Raw genomic sequence first — 23,282 nt, forward strand, 5'->3', positions numbered from 1 at the left:
CGCGGGAATCATCACACGCGAACAGCCAGGGTGCGTGTATTACAGGGGTAGCGGGAAGTTCAACACGCGATTGGCCAGGGAACGTGTATTACAGGGGGACGCGTGAAGTAGAACACGCGATAGGCCAGGGAACGTGTATTACAGGGGTACGCGGGAATCATCACACGCGAACAGCCAGGGTGCGTGTATTACAGGGGTAGCGGGAAGTTCAACACGCGATGGGCCAGGGAACGTGTATTACAGGGGGACGCGTGAAGTAGAACACGCGATAGGCCAGGGAACGTGCATCACAGGGGTACGCGGGAATTATCACACGCGAACAGCCAGGGTGCGTGTATTACAGGGGTAGCGGGAAGTTCAACACGCGATTGGTCAGGGAACGTGTATTACAGGGGGACGCGTGAAGTAGAACACGCGATAGGCCAGGGAACGTGTATTACAGGGGTACGCGGGAATCATCACACGCGAACAGCCAGGGTGCGTGTATTACAGGGGTAGCGGGAAGTTCAACACGCGATGGGCCAGGGAACGTGTATTACAGGGGGACGCGTGAAGTAGAACACGCGATAGGCCAGGGAACGTGCATCACAGGGGTACGCGGGAATTATCACACGCGAACAGCCAGGGTGCGTGTATTACAGGGGTAGCGGGAAGTTCAACACGCGATTGGCCAGGGAACGTGTATTACAGGGGGACGCGTGAAGTAGAACACGCGATAGGCCAGGGAACGTGTATTACAGGGGTACGCGGGAATCATCACACGCGAACAGCCAGGGTGCGTGTATTACAGGGGTAGCGGGAAGTTCAACACGCGATGGGCCAGGGAACGTGTATTACAGGGGGACGCGTGAAGTAGAACACGCGATAGGCCAGGGAACGTGCATCACAGGGGTACGCGGGAATTATCACACGCGAACAGCCAGGGTGCGTGTATTACAGGGGTAGCGGGAAGTTCAACACGCGATGGGCCAGGGAACGTGTATTACAGGGGGACGCGTGAAGTAGAACACGCGATAGGCCAGGGAACGTGTATCACAGGGGTACGCGGGAATTATCACACGCGAACAGCCAGGGTGCGTGTATTACAGGGGTAGCGGGAAGTTCAACACGCGATTGGCCAGGGTACGTGTATCACAGGGGTGCGTGGGAATTATCACATGCGAATAGGCTGGGTGGGCCCTCACAGGTGTACCCTGTACACCCTCCCCGGCCCCTGCAGGCAGCCCACAAAACAGTGGACTACCCTGCACACCTGATCATGTCCCCCTGCACCCCCATCCACCAGGGGCACCCTCCACCAGGCCCCCACCCATGTCTCCCACCACCCCCACCCCCCAGCAGTGCAGGGGCACCTGCCATCAGGCCCCCATCCATGTCTCCCACCACCCCCAACCCCCATCCACCAGGGGCACCCTCCACCAGGCCCCCACCCATGTCTCCCACCACCCCCACCCACCAGCACTGTGGGGCACGTGGCCAGCAGGCAGTCAGGCAGCAGCCGATGGCAGGTGGGAGCGTGCTCAGGGTTCTTGGGGACTTAAATTTGGCCTCCTGGCCAGGAGCGTGGTCTTTCGTGTTAGAACGCGTGGACAGCCTGATAGGGAGTGATTTTGCACGTGAAAACCCCACACTCATCGCGCGAAAACCCGTCACCAGCATATGTGCGTCAATAGTTACCTGCACGTGCAGTGTCAAAGCGTGTGATTGGGGAAAATGGATCTACACGCACGAGTGACAAAGCGAGTGATTGGTGAAAAGTGAGCTACACGCAGGAGTGTCAAAGCGTGTGATTGGTGAAAAAGGATCCACATGCAGGAGTGACAAAGCGTGTGATTGGTGAAAAGTGAGCTACACGCAGGAGTGTCAAAGCGTGTGATTGGTGAAAAAGGATCCACATGCAGGAGTGACAAAGCGTGTGATTGGTGAAAAGAGAGCTACACGCAGGAGTGTCAAAGCGTGTGATTGGTGAAAATGGGCCAAGCACGTACACGCCGTAAGTGACGATGTACGTGTGGGCCTGTATAAAAGGTAGTGTTGAACACAATTTCCTTGTACGTGCTTTTCGTGGAGAGCGAGTGGGTGAATTCGGTACTTCTTGTCGTTTCACACGCGATTTACTTCACGGCGTTTCCAGTTCGTACTCCCTGTTACCTCTGACAGCTCTTTTCTCTTTTTCCTCTTGTACTGGTTTTCCTGGGCCTGTTCCCTCAAACAGTGTCCCCTTCTACAGTTGTCCTGTCTCCTCAGACAGCGTACACCTCTTCTTTTGGCGGGGGTGTTGCCAACCAAAAGTGCTATTTTTTCACGCTCTTTTACCTGGCAGACGGTGAGTCACGCACGTATCTAACATCTGTGCTTGCCCCGTGTGTAGCCTACCCCTTCAGAGGTCAATCTAGGCCGCGTGTGACACGCATACGTTCATTGTGTTACTGGATGCCACAGCGTAGTGCAGGGTTTTCCATCAGCACACGTGGTCTAGGAGGGGTATTGTGCACGTTCCTTAACTTTTTTGGGGTGCCTGTGCGTTGCGTGACCCGTCATCTTTCCCCAGGGGTGTCATATAGCCTTGCCACTGCACTAGGGTACGAATACCATCTGGTACCCAACCCCTTTGACACCCAATTGCCCAGGACAATTGTGCACACCCACTCCCATACGCACAATACCATCAGTGCCATGGTTGGGAGGCGTGCAAGCCGTAAGGGTGGCAAAGGTGGCCGAGCCACACGTGGTGGCCGTGGAGGATCCAACAGGGGACGTGGTTGTGACTTGCAGGGCGCCCCTGTCCCCCCCAGTCTGGAGGAACAGTCAGGGACACCCATGCCCCCCCCCCCCCCAGTTGAGAGTCATGTGGCTGATACCAACCCTGATCAGCCCTTGTCGGACCAGGCCATTGTGGCACCAGACCTGTCCGAGGGTGATTCCATCGCTGACATCCAGGTCAGCAGGTCCACTGCACGTGCACCGGTGCACATTGGTGTCATCAGGGCACGCGCATCTATGCCAGATAGGTCATCTGCTGGCCCCCGTAGCCAGGGTGTGGCTCAATCCACCCCACCTCTCATACACCCTGCCAAGACTGTGTCGGTCCTAGTTCATGCACCTCAGATCAGGCCTGACCCCATCCCACTACCCCCAATGCCTGCACCTACTCCCATGCTGAGTGGGCAATCACACACACCCAGTACTGAGTCCACCACGGCTCCTGCCCCTAGTGTCCACAGCGGCGTAGGACACTCTGGATCCCCACCCCCTTCCAAGCGCAAGAGGAAGAGTGCACGTCCGGCACAGGCTGATGCCCCAGACACGGCTGCACAGTCCGGCCCATCAAGGAAGCCAAGCTTCACAGACGCCGAACTGAATGCACTTGTTCAGTATGTGTCAGATCATGATAGGGAAATGGTCATCGTTGCAGGGTCCAAGACCACACATGCCAGACGCCAGGCACACTGGCAGACCATTGCTGACAGAATAAGTGCCCTTGGAGTAGTGAGGCGCACAGCTAGTGATTGCCAGAAGCGCTGGAATGACCTTAAGCGCAGGGCAAAGGATAAGCTGGCCTCAAGTCATGCCGCAACCTTGGTGACTGGAGGTGGGTCCCCAGCACAGGAAATAGAACTCACACCACACGAGTCCGTAGCTGGATCCTACGTCACCGAGGGACAACTCCAAGGTGTGGGAGACCTCCCTGATTACGAGGCATCATCCGGTGAGTGCACATGCATGTGTGTATTATCCATGTGCATGGTGTGTGTGTGAAGCATTCATGTTGGGTGCCTGTCAAGGGGGTGTGTGGCAGAGTTGATAGTGGCACCCATGTGCCTCATCCAGTATGTTCAGTGCAACACCATCTGGCCACAGCACTATCCCTACTGGCAACAGTGCACATATGGGCCAACACCATGGAAGTTGCCCTTGATTAGTAATTTTGTCACTACATTGTTGCTCATACTCCCCTGTCTATTCATCTGATGTCTTACATACCATTCCTCTCCTTTCCCCCAGCCATTCAAGTTTCATCTTCACATGCCTGACATGCAATGATACCACATGCTAATGCGTCCTCTGTATATAAATGCCTACCAACATGCTGTCATACTGTGGATGTTGCCTTGACATCCACCTCCTTCCTGGGGCCTTTGGTACCGTCTGGTTTCGAGCCCCATTCCCTCACACTCCATGCTGCTCTTCATGGTCTATCTTCCATGACTTCTACAGTTCAGACCATCGTGCCCTACGCACGACACCTGCTTGCCAAAAGTCAAATGAGGGCAGCCTGCCCTCCAATGCGACCCACCCTATTGCTGACCAGTGCATCTGAGCCTACTCTAAGCTAACTCTCACTGACATCTGCTCATACATGCCTTTGCCTGTCCCATAGACCCTTCACATGGTCCCTGTCCTCTCTCCTTGCTCCTCTTCCACCATCATAGGTGGGACCCGTTGGGGTGTACTCCTGGCCTCCTTCCAATCCTCAGAGACCACTATTGATGTGCATGGTAATGGGAGCGTCTCAGTCCAAGGCCCTTAGGCCAACCTCAATCTCCTTGAGAAATGCTACCCACATCTCATCAACTTCCTTACCTCTCCTGCTGTCCCCCCTCCTCTCTCCTCATCAATCCTGCACTGCCTCCCTGCACCCTCCCATGAACCTTCTCCGCCTCCCACTCCAACTCCTACACATGCGGCACCTCTGATCTCTAGCACTCCCCGTAAGTCCTACAAGGCTGTCAACCTCCTCCACAATTACACTCCTTTCACTGCGGCTGCATCAGGCATTCCTCCGATATCTGTCACTTACATGAGGTTATGCACCTTGACATCCTTGGTCTCATGGAAACATGTCTGACGGCCAGCTCTGTCTGCATCCTTGACCCTCTCCTTGGCCCGCCACTACTGTGCAGGGGGGGTGTGCCCTTGGCTTCCCTGAGGGTATTCCTGCCACTGTCACACCTACTTAGACCTACTCCACTCTGGAATGGCTTGTGTGAGGTTTCTGTCCACCACACCTTGACATTCTCAAACAGTGCGTACTGTGTCTGGGAAAACTGGTCAAATGTACTACTTCCTTTCTGAGTGTCCTCACCTCTCCTCCTCACTCATGTCCCCAGACACAGAATTCCTCATCCTTGGTGCGGTACGCATCCACCTGCATGCTTGTTGACGCCCCCACGTGACCTTTCTGTGACCTCAGCAACTCCCTCTCACCCTCTAGACTCCCGTCTGTCCCTACTCATTCTGCAGGGCACACTCTTGATGCTCTGATCTCATCTGACTTTCCCCTCTCCGTCCATCTCTGCACTCCTCTCTCCTGGAGTGATCACATTCTCCTCTCCTCCCAGCTCACCCTCAACACCCCACAGGCAAAGCCACCCTCACCACTGTCACACACCTTCTTGGTATTCCGACCCATGAAGTGTGTGTCAGTCGAGGCTCATGCTGCCAAAATCTCCCCCCCATCCAGCTCCCCCTTAGGCTCACTCCCATCCTGACAGGGCCCACTCCATGCTCCACTCCATGTCAGGTACACTGGATGTCTTAGCCACGGTCATGACCACCTGTCTGAAGCCCCATGCCAATGCAGAGTCCTGGCATGACTCGGATCTTGGGAACCCAAACCACAGGTGCCGGGTGGCAGAGAGGGAATGTCCTGCATCATGGCCATCCTCTGGCAAACTGGCCTGCCACATGCTCCAAAGGCAATAGCGCCTCACCCTTTTCACCAAGATGAGATCCCCAATCCAAGGGCACATATCTGCGGCATGTGACAACTCTGCAGGACACATAGAAATCTGAAAGGACCTTGCCGAGCCAGAAGCAGTGTGTACCTCCCCTGTCCCCTCCGAGCCCACAGCACAGCATGATTGTCTCTGTACCCCTATAGGCCACCCCCCCAGCACTTGTCTGCGCCTAACACCATCTGCCCTTGACGTCAAGTCCTACTTACCTTGTACAGCACTTCCAGCCGCCACTCCCCCTTGCACTTCATTGTGCCACCCACCCCTGCACTTGCGTGACATGAATGACACCAGCACCAGTAGGATTGTTGACTGGCATCCCCTTCTGCCCCACCACCCCTCAGTGCTCCGCTGTACCTTCAAACATTACTTGACCGGTGCTTCACGAATGCAAAATGAATCCGTTACAGGTGATGGGGAGGTGGAATCACAATGTTTACTGCATTATGTTGATGTAGACAAGGCACTGTGCATCGTTGCCAATTTGGACTAGCAGATCCATGTACAACATGTATACTTATTGATGTGACGATGCAATGTCAGGACCAGAGTGGTTGAAATCCAAAAAAGTAGCCCTCCTCTCCCTCTTCACTTGGTGGCTATGTCACATGCCATGTGTGTGATGGCATGTGCCTTTGACATGGCAATCACCGGCCAATGTGTGATGGCAGTGCTAGGCAGCAAGGTGAGCAGGCGTTGCTCTCCAATCTGTACATAGTATGCCCTGAGCCTCCCCTACAGACCCAGTGATGGTGAATGCATAGGAGGACTCCCAGTCATGTTGGACATGTGTCGTAGGACTACTGCCTATGTTGTTCATCAGCCCTTGTTGCATGCCATGGTGCTAATGCCTGTTTCCATTTTTCTCTTTCATGTCTTTGCAGGGGACGAAGCACTTGTTGATGCTGGGGATGTGGTGGTGGAGCCGTCCCAGGAGGGCAACCCGGGCCGACCTACCACAAGTGAGGGACGTGGTGTGTTTGTGGGTGAAAACCCACAAGTGCTGCAGGCCGTGCTGTCGAGGGGTGTCTCTGGGGGTTCCTCCCCCGAGCAGTATTCAGGTGTAGACTCGGAGGATGACACCTATGTGCAGTCGCAGGTGAGTGTTCTTGGGAGAGAATCTCCTCTGTCCGACCCACCTGCAGCCAGGCCATTGGCCTCAATGGGGATGTCAGTGTCGGCAGATCAGCCTCCGGTGGTTACGGATGCAGGGCCACACCACACAATCTCTGATCCTGTTCCTGGGGCTGCAGATCAGAGAGGGAATGCAGTCCTGCAGCCTGAGGCCTTGCCGGCACAGCAGGTGTGGTGCCCGTCAACGTGGTGGCCGTATGCCACCTGGCAATACCGTTTGGGAGCAATCCATCTACGGTATGGCCACCCAACAGGCAGCATCATCCGAGATGATTGCACAGGCCATGGATAGGGTGGCCACTTCCATTGTCCCCCCAGAAAGGCTGATGGAGCGACTGGAGCAGGCTACAGAGTCCATCTGCCAGGCACACAGGGAGGATATGTTGGCGTCCAACATGGACAGGCGGGCGGCACTGGCGACTCTGCGGGAATCACTTTCCATGGAGTCCCAGCGCCACAGGGAAGCCCTGAGGGAAGAACTCCGTCACCTCAGGTCGACCCTGTTAGAGCTTGAGGCTTCATCCCATAGAAGGACAGAGGAGCAGCTGGAGCGTCTGACACGGACGCTCTCGGCCGAGATGCAGGCAACTCGTGCGGAGGTCAGGTCATCCCGGGAGTTACTGCATGGGGACCTCCGCATGATTATAACCCAGAACCAGAACTACCAGACCCGCCTGCTTGCAGCCATGGAGGAGCAAACTCGTGCTTTGCGTGGGCTGCCTCCCATTGTCACACCATCTTCTGAGGCAGCTCCCCCACCTCCAGAGTCAGCTGCAGGGTCTGGGCAGAGCCATAGCGACTCATCTCCCACAACAGAGTAGCCGTGTGGGCCACGAGCCTATGGGGTGTTTTCCTTTCCCATGATCCACACAGGTGGATTGTGGCGTGCATCCTGTCCTCGGACCTCATAGGTGGCCCCCCCCCCCCGCCGGCCCTTTCATGGCCATTTTTTCTCTTTTTCATTTTTATTTTGCAAGAGTGTTGCCTTGTGTGGGTACCTGGGCATACACTGTATTGTGGCTGGGCACATGCAGGCTTGTCCTGAGTTTGGTTTCGATGCTTGGGTAGCAGACATCCACACCCCTCCTGCTTCCGTTTCCATGGGCTTGCAAAGGGTGTGCCCAAGTGACAGCAAATTACACGGTGACATTGGACTCCCATGAGCTGTTGGCCAGTCCATAGTCAATACTGTGTAGACATTCATAGTGTTCATTGTTGTTGCACCTAACTATGCATGATGGTATGATATGTGCCTCTACTTACATATGTTGCTCATGTTTTGCAGGTATTTCACACAGATCTTCACAAGGGCATACTCTCTGGAGTCAGACTACATGTCGGTAGATGTGCACTGACACTTTTGCATGGCGCCATCACTGTACATCTGGACGGTGAGGAAATACCAGCTGAATCAGGTAATGAGACTACCATTGATTACATGCAATGTGTCTTGTTTGGGTGGGCTTCAGGGTGGGTTGGTGTGTAATTTGATTGAAATTACTCTTACACAGGTGTGTAGTAGTGGCTCCAGGGCGGTTAGCTGCTCAAGTGCGGCTATGTTCCATTTGGGGCACTGCTATTTGTGACACTGGTGTCATGTTGTGATGGCCAGTTTGTTTGCTGTCACATACCATGACATGGTGTCCTCAGTGGCGGGACTGTGAAGGGAGTGGGTGACATGGCAATGTTGTCATGTAGTGAATCGCCTGTGGCAATGCATTTTAGATTGATGGAGTTGTGTCTTTGCGTTGTGATGCATAGCTGGTGTATGTGTAGCTAGGGGTGCACACATATTGACACTTCCATGTTAACAATCTCAGGCTGATGTGTATCTGACAGTTCATTGTCAAGTAATTTTCAGACATTGTCAGGTAGAGTCATCATTGATTGTCAGATGGTATGTGCCAGAGCAGTGTGCACTAGCCAGCACTGTGATTCCTAGGTGAAGAAGTTGGCCACCAGTTGCGTACGGGCTGCCTCCCCCCGTGCCCTTTCCCCTCCCATGCGCAGCGGGCGTGCATGTGGTTGTGGATGTGGGGGCACCACCATGTCCACGGGCAGGCCCCGGCGTGTTGCAACGTTGTGCAGGACACATGCTGCCACTATGATCCTGCACACTATTCGGGGAGCATATAACAGCTGCCCGCCAGAACGGTCAAGGGAGCGAAAGCGTGACTTGAGCACTCCGAATGTGCGCTCCACTATGCCCCGTGTTGCAATGTGGGCTGTGTTGTACCTTACCTGGGGTGGCGTGGTGGGGTTCCGGATTGGGGTCATCATGTGGGGGCTGATAGGGTAGGCACTGTCCCCTGCGGAGGTGGTGATGGGTATCATTAGTGGTGTTGTGTCATGACCCAGTATCTGACATGCATGCATGTGGAGTGGCATTCATGCTCACCAAGCAGCCATGTATCTCCATGCTGGCCAGCCTCTAGGTCCCGGCATAGGGTAGACATTCTGTAGATGAAGCTGTCGTGGGTGGACCCTGGATAGTTGGCATATACTGATGTGATGATTCCCTTGGCATTGCATACAACTTGGACGTTGATGGAATGCCAGTGCTTGCGGTTTCTATAGATGTGCTCTGTTGCCCTGGGTGGACGTAGAGCCACATGTGTGCAGTCAATTGCACCAAGCACTTTGGGGAATTGAGCCACACCATAGAATTCCTGGATGCACGTCCGCCTTTCTGCATGAGTCCTGGGGAGATATATGTGCCTGCGGACTGAAGGCCGTGCAGTGATGATGTTCAAGACCTGGTGTAGGCAGCGTGACTGCGTGGCCTGTGACACACCACCCACTATGGCACTTGTCCGCTGAAAGGATCCAGTGGCCAAGAAGTGCAGTACATTCAGGACCTTCTGCAGGGGGCTGAGTGCTTGGGAGCACAGGGTGGGTGATGTGAGGTCATCCTCCCACTCACTGACCAGGTCCAGTATGATGTGTGCTGGAAACCTGTACCTCCCATACACCTGGTCATCAGGCATCCCGAATAGGCTGGTTCTGGGTGTGAATATTCTGGCCCTGACTCTCCTCCTCATCCTCCTTTGGTAGCCCACTGCCACTGCTGCTAGGAACGGTATGTTCATCCTGGCATCTGGCTTGTTTATTGAAAAGTGCGCAAATTAATGCCTTGCGCGTGTAGTAGGCAGCGTGTGAGCCTCGCACCCCTGGAATCGAGTTCCCACTCCAATCGCGTGTGGAAATTCCCACGCTGCAGGCATACAGGTGCGCTGACGTACTTGCCTGTGTAAGTGGCCGCGCGCCCCTGAAATACACGTACATAGGCCAATGGCGTGTACGCGCACTTTTGGCCAATTACACGCGATGAAATACACGTACATAGGCCAATGGTGTGTACGCGCACTTTTGGCCAATTACACGCGATGAAATACACGTACATAGGCCAATGGCGTGTACGCGCACTTTTGGCCAATTACACGCGATGAAATACACGTACATAGGCCAATGGCGTGTACGCGCACTTTTGGCCAATTACACGCGATGAAATACACGTACATAGGCCAATGGCGTGTACGCGCACTTTTGGCCAATTACACGCGATGACACTCTGACGTGCAGGATTTCCACGTGTGCTCCGTCTTCACGTGCTGAGTGGGGAACGCCCGTGCGGATCACGTCAGACGCGCTTACGCGATGAGGGACTCTGGTCCAATAGAATCGCGTATGCGTGCTGACGCACTTACGCGCTAAGGGCCTTTCCTCGGATTTCACGCTGACGTGCAGGAATTTCACGTGCCAAATCACTCCGTATCAAGCTGGCCACCCGAAAACACACGGAACACCACGCTCCTGCCCCGAAGGCCGAGTTACTGCCCCCCCAGTGCCCTGAGCAGCCTCCCACGTGCTATCTGCTGCTGCCTGCCTGCCTGCCTGCTGCCACCGTGCCCTGCCATTTGGTGCCTGCACATCAGCCATCTGCAGGGGTCCACTTGCTGTGTCCACCCCTGCTGGAACTGAAGACTCCCAACTGGGATTACATCGCTCCACAGCCCAGCCCCAGGACCCAGTTGCCCACCCACACCTGCCTCTGGGGTTGCCATGTCGGGCACTTCTACATCTGGCACCAGTGGCAACCCCAGGCCAGAGGGGCAGAGGGGCACCAGCTTCACTGCGACCGAAGTTGGTGTCCTGGTGGAGCATGTCCTGGGGCAGTATGATGCCCTCTTTGGATCGTCCCGCGCCAGCAAGGAAGGACGGGAGAGGATCTGGGCCGACTGTGTGGTTGCCATCAACGCGGAGGGGGTGGCAACCCGCAACGTCTTGAAGATCAAGAAGCGCTGGGAGGACTTGAGGTCCAGGACCCTTGTGAAGGCCCGGCGCCTCGTGGAGGGGGGCCGGGGCCACATGAGTTCCATCCAGAAGAGGGTCCTGGAACGCGTACGCCCAGCGCTCCACGCCCAGATCCTTGAGAGGGAGACCCGTCTGGAGTTGAGCGGTAAGTGTCCAAGCATCACTGTGTGAGACAGGGCATGTTGCGGTGTGCTGGTTCTATGATACTTGCCTGTATGTGTGCCATGTGCCATGTATGCATGTATGTGTGCTGGGACATCATGGTAATGCATGTGCGACCAGTGATGTGTGACCCACATGGTTGTTGCATGTGTTGAAATGCGGCATGGGGAGCACTATGCAGATTTGGGACATGAGAGCATGCCAGTCTCTGTACCTGGACATGGATGGGGGTGAGGATGGGTGCTGATGCCAGGTACATATATGGTAGCCATGTCTGTGTGCCTGACCTGCATGTCTGTGACTTGTGCATGCCATGGATGCATGACTCATGTGTGTGACAATGCACAGATTCAGTGACGCACCCAACTTACCCTTGTTTTGCCTGTGTTCGGTGTGATTGGGGCCAGATGGATGTGACTGAGGTGTAGTGTGTGCATGTCATATGCATGAGCCATGATGCATGTGAGTTACATTTCATTGAATGTTTCAAGAGTCAATTGGACATGCATGGAAATGTGCATGGCATGCACCATGCCTGTTACTGTGTGTGTTTTGCCTGGACTGACCCATGTGTTGTGGAGGGACATGATGGAAGTGTACTTTGACAGGGGTGCTCATCTGCTATTGCTTCCTGTCTAGGGGACCATTGTACAGTAGCCTGATGCTTGTGTTCTTTGTCTCCCTCTACGCAGCGGCTAGTGAAGAAGAGGGCGGAGACGGCGCTGTGGAGCAAGGCGGCGGGGATGCCCCCACGGCTGCAGCGGAAGGGGTGGGTGAGCCCCCACAGGGGCCTGCTACGGCGGGAGACGGTGAGGAGCCATCCAGGTTGGTGGTTTGCACAGAGGAGGAGGAGGCCGACACTGGTGCACACATGGGCCCTGGTGGGAGCATCCCTGCTGGTGCAAGTGGTGCAGTCCAGGGCCAGGGGCAGGAGGCAGCACAGGTCACCGTGGAGGGGCCTGTGCATGTCGCTGTCCCTGACCCTGTGAGTGCACCACCATGCACCAGCAGGGATGCCCCGTCCCAGGCCCGTCCGCAGGTAGAGGGGATGTCCATGTCAACTGACTCCCCTCCACCTGCGGCCGTGGGAACCCCTGGCCGCGTGGAGCAGGTCCTGATTGGGGTCGCGATGCGCACGGCTGTGATTCGTGATGCCGTGCGTGCTTCCCGGGAGGAGCACGCACGTCATCACGAAGTGCACCGTGCCGACGTGGCCCAATTGGGATCGGCCATGTTCGGGGGGTTCCTGCATGTGTTGGCCAATCTGACGGCCCTCTCCTCCTCTGTGCAGGCTATCCACCAGTCGTTCTCCTTGCCGTCTTCCGGCCCAGATGCCACCATGGCCCCCTGTGGACCTGCCCCGACCAATGCAGCCAGCTCGGTGGGGATCCCATCCCTGCCGCAGTTGGGAGTCGGAGGTCCAGCAGGGGTGGACGACACAGCAAGTGGACCCCAGCAGATGGAAGATGTGCCGGCATCATCGGGCAGGGCACGTGCACGACGGCGTCGGTGGTTACCATCAGCCTGGATGCCGTCGTGCTGGCAGAGGCAGTGGCGTCGCAGGCAGCAGCGGGCTCGACGTGGGAGGCATCATGGCTCAGGGCCATCAAGATCGGAGGGGCAGGCATCGGCCGGAGGGCAGGGCAACCCTGGCATGGCGGTGTGTTCCGTGTGGGAGGAGTTTGGCCAGCGGATAGGTGCGGAGCGGCAGCGGGCGGAAGAGGAGCGGCTCGCCATGGCCAGGGCGGAGATCTCCATGCATCAGGCATTGAGGCGGGCTGAGTGCCTCGAGGAGGCTCGCAGGGAATTTGGTGAGCACATGGGGTTGTCCCTGCGAGACCTCGGGGCCAGGACTGAGTCCCGCCTCCAGGACATTGACATGGAGTTCGAGGATGCCCTGGCCAGCATCACCAAGTGAGCCGCAGGACTAGCCCGCTGCCTTTGTATATAGTTTTTTAGTTAGTTAGTGCTAGGTTTCCTTTATTTATTTTTATTATTTTGGACCGCTTGGACAATGGCCACTTCTTTGTACATATTTTTTTAAATAGTTAGTATTAGGTTTAATTTGTGGTGTTGGGCTCATGGACCCTTGAACAATCCTGTAAATATAGTTATTTTTTGTGAGGTACATTTTTTTACTTTCATATTGTTCACACCATGTCGTAATGGTTTATCTTTCATTTCATTCTACATGTGTTTACTTTGGACAAAATCTATTCATTTTTCTATCCTTTGTTTTTTGGTTTCTCATTTTTGTTCCCGGACATGGACCTTTTATTTGCTTTACCAGATAGTTGTCAGAGTTTTCTTGATTTTTATTTTTTAATACATTTTAATATTATCTTACACTTGTGTCATTTTTTCTTTGGTTTCTTACATGCCATGATATGGGTTTTGACATTCACTTGCACCCATTGTGTATGTGTGTGTGGCGGACATGTGTTCTTTTGCATACTTGCCTTTGGGGTTGTGTCATGTGATTGCATTCACTATGTGGGTGCATGCAATCCTTGCCTGGGTGTTTGTGCTGGGTATGCTGGCCATTACTGCCATTATTGTGTATCGTCAGGACCAGGGGCCAGGGGGACATGGGTGGGGGCCTGGTGGAGGGTGCCCCAGGTGGATGGGGGGGTGGGGGTGGTGGGAGACATGGGTTGGACATGGGTGGGGGCCTGCTGGCAGGTTCCCCACAGTGCTGGGGGTGGGGGTGGTGGGAGACATGGGTTGGCCATGGGTGGGGGCCTGCTGGCAGGTTCCCCACAGTGCTGGGGGTGGGGGTGGTGGGAGACATGGGTTGGCCATGGGTGGGGGCCTGCTGGCAGGTTCCCCACAGTGCTGGGGGTGGGGGAGGTGGGAGACATGGGTTGGCCATGGGTGGGGGCCTGCTGGCAGGTTCCCCACAGTGCTGGGGGTGGGGGTGGTGGGAGACATGGGTTGGCCATGGGTGGGGGCCTGCTGGCAGGTTCCCCACAGTGCTGGGGGTGGGGGTGGTGGGAGACATGGGTTGGCCATGGGTGGGGGCCTGCTGGCAGGTTCCCCACAGTGCTGGGGGTGGGGGTGGTGGGAGACATGGGTTGGACATGGGTGGGGGCCTGCTGGCAGGTTCCCCACAGTGCTGGGGGTGGGGGTGGTGGGAGACATGGGTTGGCCATGGGTGGGGGCCTGCTGGCAGGTTCCCCACAGTGCTGGGGGTGGGGGTGGTGGGAGACATGGGTTGGCCATGGGTGGGGGCCTGCTGGCAGGTTCCCCACAGTGCTGGGGGTGGGGGTGGTGGGAGACATGAGCAGGTGTGCAGGGTAGTTCCCTGTGGTGTGTGCTGCCTGCAGGGGCCGTGGAGGGTGTACAGGTAATGCCTGGGAGCACACAGCCAATTCGCGTGTGGGACTTCCCGCGCACCCCTGAAATCCACGTACCCGGCCATTTCGCGTGTGCAACTTCCCGCGCACCCCTCAAATCCACGTTCCCTGCCATATCGCGTGTGGAACTTCCCGCGCGCCCCTGAAATCCACGTACCCGGCCATATCGCGTGTGGAACTTTCCGCGCGCCCCTGAAATCCACGTACCCGGCCATTTCGCGTGTGCAACTTCCCGCGCACTCCTGCAATCCACGTACCCGGCCATTTCGCGTGTGCAACTTCCCGCGCACTCCTGCAATCCACGTACCCGGCCATTTCGCGTGTGCAACTTCCCGCACACCCCTCGATTCCACGTTCCCTGCCATATCGCGTGTGGAACTTCCCGCGCACCCCTGCAATCCACGTACCCGCCCATTTCGCGTGTGCAACTTCCCGCGCACCCCTCGAATCCACGTTCCCTGCCATATCGCGTGTGGAACTTCCCGCGCACCCCTGCAATCCACGTACCCGCCCATTTCGCGTGTGCAACTTCCCGCGCACCCCTCGAATCCACGTTCCCTGCCATATCGCGTGTGGAACTTCCCGCGCACCCCTGCTATCCACGTACCCGCCCATTTCGCGTGTGCAACTTCCCGCGCACACCTGCAATCCACGTTCCCGGCCATATCGCGTGTGGGACTTCCCGCGCACCCCTGCAATCCACGTACCCGGCCATTTCGCGTGTGCAACTTCCCGCGCACCCCTCGATTCCACGTTCCCTGCCATATCGCGTGTGGAACTTCCCGCGCACCCCTGCAATCCACGTACCCGCCCATTTCGCGTGTGCAACTTCCCGCGCACCCCTCGAATCCACGTTCCCTGCCATATCGCGTGTGGAACTTCCCGCGCACCCCTGCTATCCACGTACCCGGCCATTTCGCGTGTGCAACTTCCCGCGCACCCCTCGATTCCACGTTCCCTGCCATATCGCGTGTGGAACTTCCCGCGCACCCCTGCAATCCACGTACCCGCCCATTTCGCGTGTGCAACTTCCCGCGCACCCCTCGAATCCACGTTCCCTGCCATATCGCGTGTGGAACTTCCCGCGCACCCCTGCTATCCACGTACCCGCCCATTTCGCGTGTGCAACTTCCCGCGCACCCCTCGAATCCACGTTCCCTGCCATATCGCGTGTGGGACTTCCCGCGCGCCCCTGAAATCCTCGTACCCGGCCATTTCGCGTGTGCAAGTTCCCGCACACCCCTGCAATCCACATTCCCTGCCATATCGCGTGTGGGACTTCCCGCGCGCACCTGAAATCCACGTACCCGGCCATTTCGCGTGTGAAACTTCCCGCGCACCCCTGCAATCCACGTTCCCTGCCATATCGCGTGTGGGACTTCCCGCGCGCCCCTGAAATCCAGGTACCCGCCCATTTCGCGTGTGCAACTTCCCGCGCACCCCTCGAATCCACGTTCCCTGCCATATCACGTGTGGAACTTCCCGCGCACACCTGCAATCCACGTTCCCGGCCATATCGCGTGTGGGACTTCCCGCGCACCCCTGCAATCCAAGTGCCCGCCCATTTCGCGTGTGGAACTTCCCGCGCACCCCTGGAATCCACGTACCCGCCCATATCGCGTGTGGAACTTACCGCGCACCCCGGTATGCACGCACACGTTTATTTTTTCTCTCTGCGCGTGTCTGTGTTTGTGGGTACCCCTTTGTACGTCATTTGTCCTGGAGGGCAACAGTATTGTACATTGGTCATGTCTGTATATAGGTGCTATTTGTTGGCGCGCCTTTTAGCGCACATTTCTTGCAGGCGCAGACACGCTACCGCCTGCTTTCTTGTGGCGGTCGTGTTTGTGCCTGTTTGTGCCTGTGCGCTGCTTTGAGCGTGCGCTTTTTTGCCCTATTCTATTCCATGAATACGTGTTGTATGCGAGCGTGTGGGCGTTCCGTGCACTTGCCTCCTGAACTTTCCCCGTGCCGCCCACATTCTTCCCCATTCCGAGTGTTGTGCCCCATTTTATTCCCCATTCCGAGTGTCCCGCCCTGTGTCCCGCCTACTTTAGAGCTGTGCGCTGCGCTCGGAGTGATGGCGCAGTGGCCGTGGCGCACGACGTTGGTTGACCTGTGCGCCGGCCTGCGCCGCGCGTTTTTTCCGCGCACGTCCTCTGCTTTTCTTGCGCAGGGACTTCCATGAATCGACGTGCGCTGGTTTCCCTGCGCTTTGCGCTGATTTTCGGCGCAGCGCACGCATTGGCCCCTCTGCGCCGGGATTTTCGGCGCACATTTATTCCATGAATCGGCTTGTTTGTGTGGTAGTGTCAGCGTGAAGGGGATAGGAAAGTGGTCAGACCACGATACACAGATTTGATTATCCAGAGAGACATCATTTTTGCTTGCGATAGGTGATGAGTTGTGTGAGGTCATAAGTTTGAGTGGAGCAAGGAAAGTCTTTAGTATGGGATTGTTGCCTGGAAGGGAACTAACAGGGTTGAGGTTGCCGTGGCAGATGATGTTGCAGGGGGAGGTATGGTTGTTCGTAGTGAAATCAATCCAGTCAGTGTGGAAGTTGAAATCGGATTGTGTGTTTGCGGGGGGGCGGGGTGATAAATGAGGTGGAGAAAGGTGGGGTGTGGGTGTGATGGAGACAAGCAAGTGAGAGTCCTTCAAAGGATGTGTATGGGGAGTGTGTGCGGATGGGTCTTCAATCACCTTAACCCAAACAGGCCCGCCACTTAAGAAGTGAGTACACGTTTGTACATAAGGGAAGTTTATTGTGCAATGTTCCGGGGAGCAGTTAGATGGTGTTGCAGGACCAAACTAACCCAAGTCTTAACAATACCACATCAGTTCACATATTTTATACATTTTTGGAACAGTTAAAACACTCCCAAAATACTTTATTGCAATCCACCCACAAACATGATTGGACACAGCCCTCCCAGGTATATCTTAATAATAATATTCAGATTATATTCATAACACACCTCTTCTTAAGATTCGACCGTAGTAGGTCATGACGACAACACATGGTTAAATATTGGTATTGAAAACATAGTAATAACTGGCCTAAGCCGTTTAAACCCCAACTCTTGATTTGCACATGGCTCGCATGGACATTTCCCGCAATATGCACCTGCAGACAATTGACAGGCTACAGGTGCATAAAAGGAGAGAGAGGTGAGAGGAAAGAGGAAACCCACCCGGGAACGAGGACGCAGCATGCTGACGAGGAGCAGGCTGGGAAGGGGTCAGTGAAAAGGACACTGAGCACTGCAGAAGAGCAAGAAGGCCGCCAAGGCCAAAACGGGCCACGAGTGTCGAGAGCCCTGCAGAACCCTGCACTGTGTGTCTATAGCCAGAGCTGTAAGACACAGAAAACTGCAGGACATTGCAGACCGCACCAGCAGGTTTCGGAGGAAGTGAGTGATGCCCACCAGAGCTCCCGACCAGCGAAGGGGGAGCAAGAGAAAGACAGTGGAGAAAGGCATCAATGAGAGCCCTATTCCTCTTGATTACTAAGGGCTCTAAGAGAGTCATAACAATGGTGCCTGATGTTACTTCTGGCTGCACATCAGGCTGAAATAAAAACTCAAATGGTACTCGCCATGCCCGATTTCTGATCCCCGGAAGCCAACTGAACAAAACAATCTGCCCATAAAGAAATAATGGTGGATACAAGGAAACCCCCCTTATCGCGTTGTCACCTAACACGCCGTTTCCCTCACGGATACAACCATGTACAACCCATGGGTTGAGCATACAATGCCTTCTTCCATGAAGGTAATCAACATCCCAAAAGATGTGCTGGGGTGTCTGTACAATAGAACAAAGGGGCTGTTGAATTTTGATTACCCACCTTGATACGAAGATCTTCAGTATAAGGAACCAACAGGATAGCCCCAGAGAATACCTGTGTGTCCATCGTGTTGCCTGACAAGGGGAACTCACCTGCCTTGATACAAGAATTGGTAGCCCCTGTGTCAGTCATGAATGAAAATGTTTGGTCACCTACCTACACACCTATCCGGGGTTACTTTTCTGGATCGGTGGTAACGGACAGGACTGGACACATCAGAGACCCGTGTGGGCTGTCCTACTCCGGCTACATATTAGCACGTGGGAGAGAAAAAGGATTTCCCCCAAAAACACTTGCTCCAGTGTAGTGTGCAACTGGGGCAAAGGATTCTTATACCATGTCTGCACCAATGCTTGTGATGGCATGATCGGTGGGATCCCAAAGGTCTGTGCAGCCCCAGTTGCTGGGTTCTGTTCAAATCGTGCCTGCGGCGATTACACAGAGCCTGGGGCATATGACAGGGTTGGGGCCTACATCTGTTGAGCCTCCATGTTAAAGTACGGTGGCCATTCAAGACAATCCTGTGACAAGTGCCCCAACCTTCCAAATGACCATAACATCCTCCATAATTATTTCCTGTTGACCCATTAAACCGGGGCCCATTCCTCCGAACCCGCCAAATGACCCACTTGCAAGTGGAAATCCTCCCCTGCCCCTTGGAAGCCCTCTCAGTGGCCTTGGACCAGGGATATATCTGTCCATCCACCACTGTGCATACCTGGTTCACTGTGTCCCTGTTGTCCCGATTGCCCCTGCTGTCCCTCCATAGGATTCGTGATTACTGCCCAATCTAGACAAATCTTTGCCAATTTCTTTTGAACAAGCTCAGCCTCTGCTTTTTGTGCCTGCTCTACATTCTCCCTCTCTTTTTCCTGTCTTCTCTTGCAAAAATGCATGATGTGTGCCTGAATTTCTGGCCAACTCTTGGCCTCCATCCCTACCACTTTATCTATATTCTGCTATACTTCTTTAGGAAGTCCCTTCTTCAGCATGTGGTAAATAAATCACCACATTCTTGTCCCATGCTTCTCCCGTTTCTGCCATCCACATCTCCTGAATTAACTGGATGTGTGCACAGCATCATCATCCAATTTTATCGTCTTAGCTCAAATCAAATTGATATCAGGCATATCGGGATTCATGATCCGCAAGGCTCCCCATACCTGTGCCCTAAAATTGTCTGGGGTTGCTGTTGGTACCTTTGTTCAGAGGAGAATTGCCTAGCATTTCGGTACTTGACTGCCCCAGGGCAGGACAAAGACTGATATGTTTTGGATATTTCTCCTCTGTCAAAGATAGTGAGCTAAAGACTCTGGTAAGGCTCTCGTAACCGGGACTAATGTCCGGCAGAAGGATGCCTAGGAACCCCCTTGTTTTTTCCTAACATTAATAAAAGCTGCTCCATCATGGGTATTTGTATCCAACTGAACTCCCAGATAACCCAATTTCTTCCAAAGCTTGTCTGACCGCTCCCCCTTTAGGGCTGTGAATAAGCTCTTAATGTCTCCTATGGCCAACATGACACCAGCAGTGTGCTTCTCCAATGCATAAATCTACTTTGCCGCCCCTGCAGTGAGTGAACGGAGTGTCTTCATCAATTACTCCAGTCCATGTGTAACCACGGGATATAATACGCCCTTCCCAGATCCTTCTGAAGCAACAGGAACTAAGTTGCCCCTGTTTTCCTGGGGCTTCCCCTTTCTCTTTCCTACCACTTACTATAGCCATGCGAGTACCCTGGCGCCTTCTATGGCTCTATGCCCTGCTCTCCTTGCTTTACATCCCATTCCTCTCCTTCTTCATCCTCTACTCCGGTTACTAAATCCCCTGACCCTTCTACAGGCACGGAAGCATAACCAGAACTACCATAGGGAGCCGTCTCCCGTCCTCCCTGCTCAACCCCTGTACCTGTGGCAGCATCCCTGTTCTCCATATCCACCTCAGCCGTTCTGATAACCGAGTTGTCCAATCTGGTAAAAAAGAATTGCCAATCAAATCTATGTTAGCTGCTAGAGAGTGAGAAAAGGTGTTTAATAAAACCAGACAAATTGCTTTTTGAATACTGTTTCCAATGTGCTAATTGGATAGTTCTCAAACAGTAAATTCTTCCCGTTCATTTGGTGGGACATGAGACACGTGATTATGCATATCGTACAGGTTGATAATTGAATTTTTGAACAGGGCGGTACATGGCTCACACCAGTCTCAGAAGGTGCCTGCACATCTCTTGCTGTAATGCAATAGTTACATAGAAGCCGTAGAGATCCCAAATAGTTGAATGGAGATCTAAGTGCCATCCTGTCATGTTGCTCTTATTATGCCTTTAACCCAGGACGGTCTAATCCTTAAATGAGAATGTTCTGATTGCATCAAACTTGTGTGTACGGTTTGGCAGCAGCAAAATCATGCATTTATGCCAGGGATGTCAATTCACCAAAATGCCCCTGTGGCAGAAATGACATGCACATGAGCACGTGATTTCTGACCCCAAAGACAGCCAAGAAAGTAATGTCACATGACCTTTGGTGTTGACTGCTTCACACTAAATGATAACACAGATGAGAACGAAACCTACAATAAGTGTAGGCTTCATTGTTTTAGTTGCCAGCCATTTTTAAACTCAAGTGTTGCTTCGATATTCCATATGTGCAATCATGTTATATGAAGAGGCGACCAATCGGAGACATCATAGTTCAGGAGAGCTGGCTTCATCTGTCATATGGCTAGTTGCTACCATCTCATGCCAGTTTAAGCCCCGTATATATGCTAAATACCACCTGACATGCCCCAGTGTGAATTAATATGCTTAGTGTAGCCTCAGAGATCCAAGTAGATTAAATATGTAAGGTACTTCTTAATATGCCAAGTTGCTGACAACATTATGTCCTCTGCAGTTTCAATCATCCAAGTACATGCTTCTTATGGCAGGTAAAGCCTGATCTGCCAGGTATAGTTATCATATTCAAGGTGCATGCATCTTATGGCAGGTAAAGCCTGATATGCCAGGTATAGTTATCATATTCAAGGTACATGCATTTTATGGCAGGTAAAGCCTGATATGCCAGCTATATTTATCATATTCAAGGTACATGCATTTTATGGCAGGTAAACCCTGATATGCCAGCTATAGTTATCATATTCAAGGTACATGCATTTTATGGCAGGTAAAGCCTGATATGCCAGCTATAGTTATCATATTCAAGGTACATGCATCTTATGGCAGGTAAAGCCTGATATGCCAGCTATAGTTATTATATTCAAGGTACATACTCACAGGTGAATTATAGCCTTATTTATAATGTTTATTTTTTATTTGTGTAAATGGTTTCATATAAACCTTACCCAACAAAATACATAGAAATACATATTAATTCATATTCAGAATGCTTCTGCAAGAAAAAGTGAAATAAAACCGTGATAGTTAAAACTTTAATCGGATCCTAGCTAAGAAAGCAATACATACAATATTTCTTATCAAAATCAGTCAATCAAATGAATCTTCAGAAAACGTATAAGAGCATAAGTCATTTTTCATGAACGCCAAAATACTTCGGTTATACCAAAAGAGGATAGTGAATCAAGTGATTAAAACATAGAATGCGCTCATTCCGCAATCCAAAATTAATTGTTTAAGAGTTTCACACTCTACGCCACAGAATCTGCAAAATGCGTTACCCAGGGGCAATTTAGATCTTATCCACTGTTGGAGTTTAGTGTTCAATAGGTTAAACCGGAATTTCATTATCGTCCTGCTCACTGATGAGGAGGGCGATTTAGTTAAATAGATAATCCTTTCTCCTACTCTTTTGTATTCTTTGTGCATAGTCACATTATGCTTAAAACTATTAACCGCATTGCAGGTTTCACACCAATCTTGACGTATCACGGGCTGTTTAGCGTGTCCCACGCTCCTTAATATATTCAAAAATATCAAACCTTCTTAGACGCAGTGATTTCACATTTTGTTTCCCTTTCACATAATCAGGAGCCTCACCCGGAGGACTCTTATAAACTAATTCAAAAAGTATTTTCAGGGGAAAGAGTAGGTTCTTGCAAAGGGTACATTTCGTTCAGTTTTATTTGCTCAGGCACAGCTTTGTGGCTTTGGGCTAACAATGGCCCACCTGTGGTACACAAGTGAATGAAAAGGCAGAGGTGGGCAGTTGATGTGGGTGTCACGATTCTGCATCTCTGCCTCAGGGTGCTGTTGTAGGCAATTATCAGAGAGGACCCCAAAATTACAATTCAACCTCTCATGCCACACATCTGTATTTCCAGGAACATAGCCTACAATTCCCATTGCACCTTCAAGATATCTGGAAAACCCGGATAGCCTAATACAGAAAAACTATTGGGCTCAGGATTGCACGCACACACGGAGGTTTCCTCGTGCACGTAAGAAGGAAAGCACATTTCAACAGACTACAACACTCAAAGTGTCACTGCAATTACTGTGATTTTGTTTCTATGCAAAGATTCCTGGAGTTTGTCAGGAATGGCTCCTCTCACAGGGATTTCCACAAACCACACCTGTTGACTGATTGTGTCCAGCCCAATCATACAGTACTCTCCTGACTTTCCTCTCTGCTAGCACTGCTTGTAAGCTGCCATACCAAGAAGCTCCCTGTCCATGCATTGAACTCGGATCCTCGTGCAGATGGAACCAATTTTGAATTACACTCTTTTTTGCTGACCATTCTGCCTTGTGGTTTGCCTCTGACTTTGCCC

Source organism: Ambystoma mexicanum, chromosome 9 (genome assembly GCF_040938575.1).
Source record: "Ambystoma mexicanum isolate Mex_15411 chromosome 9, UKY_AmexF1_1, whole genome shotgun sequence".
NCBI lineage: Eukaryota > Metazoa > Chordata > Amphibia > Caudata > Ambystomatidae > Ambystoma > Ambystoma mexicanum.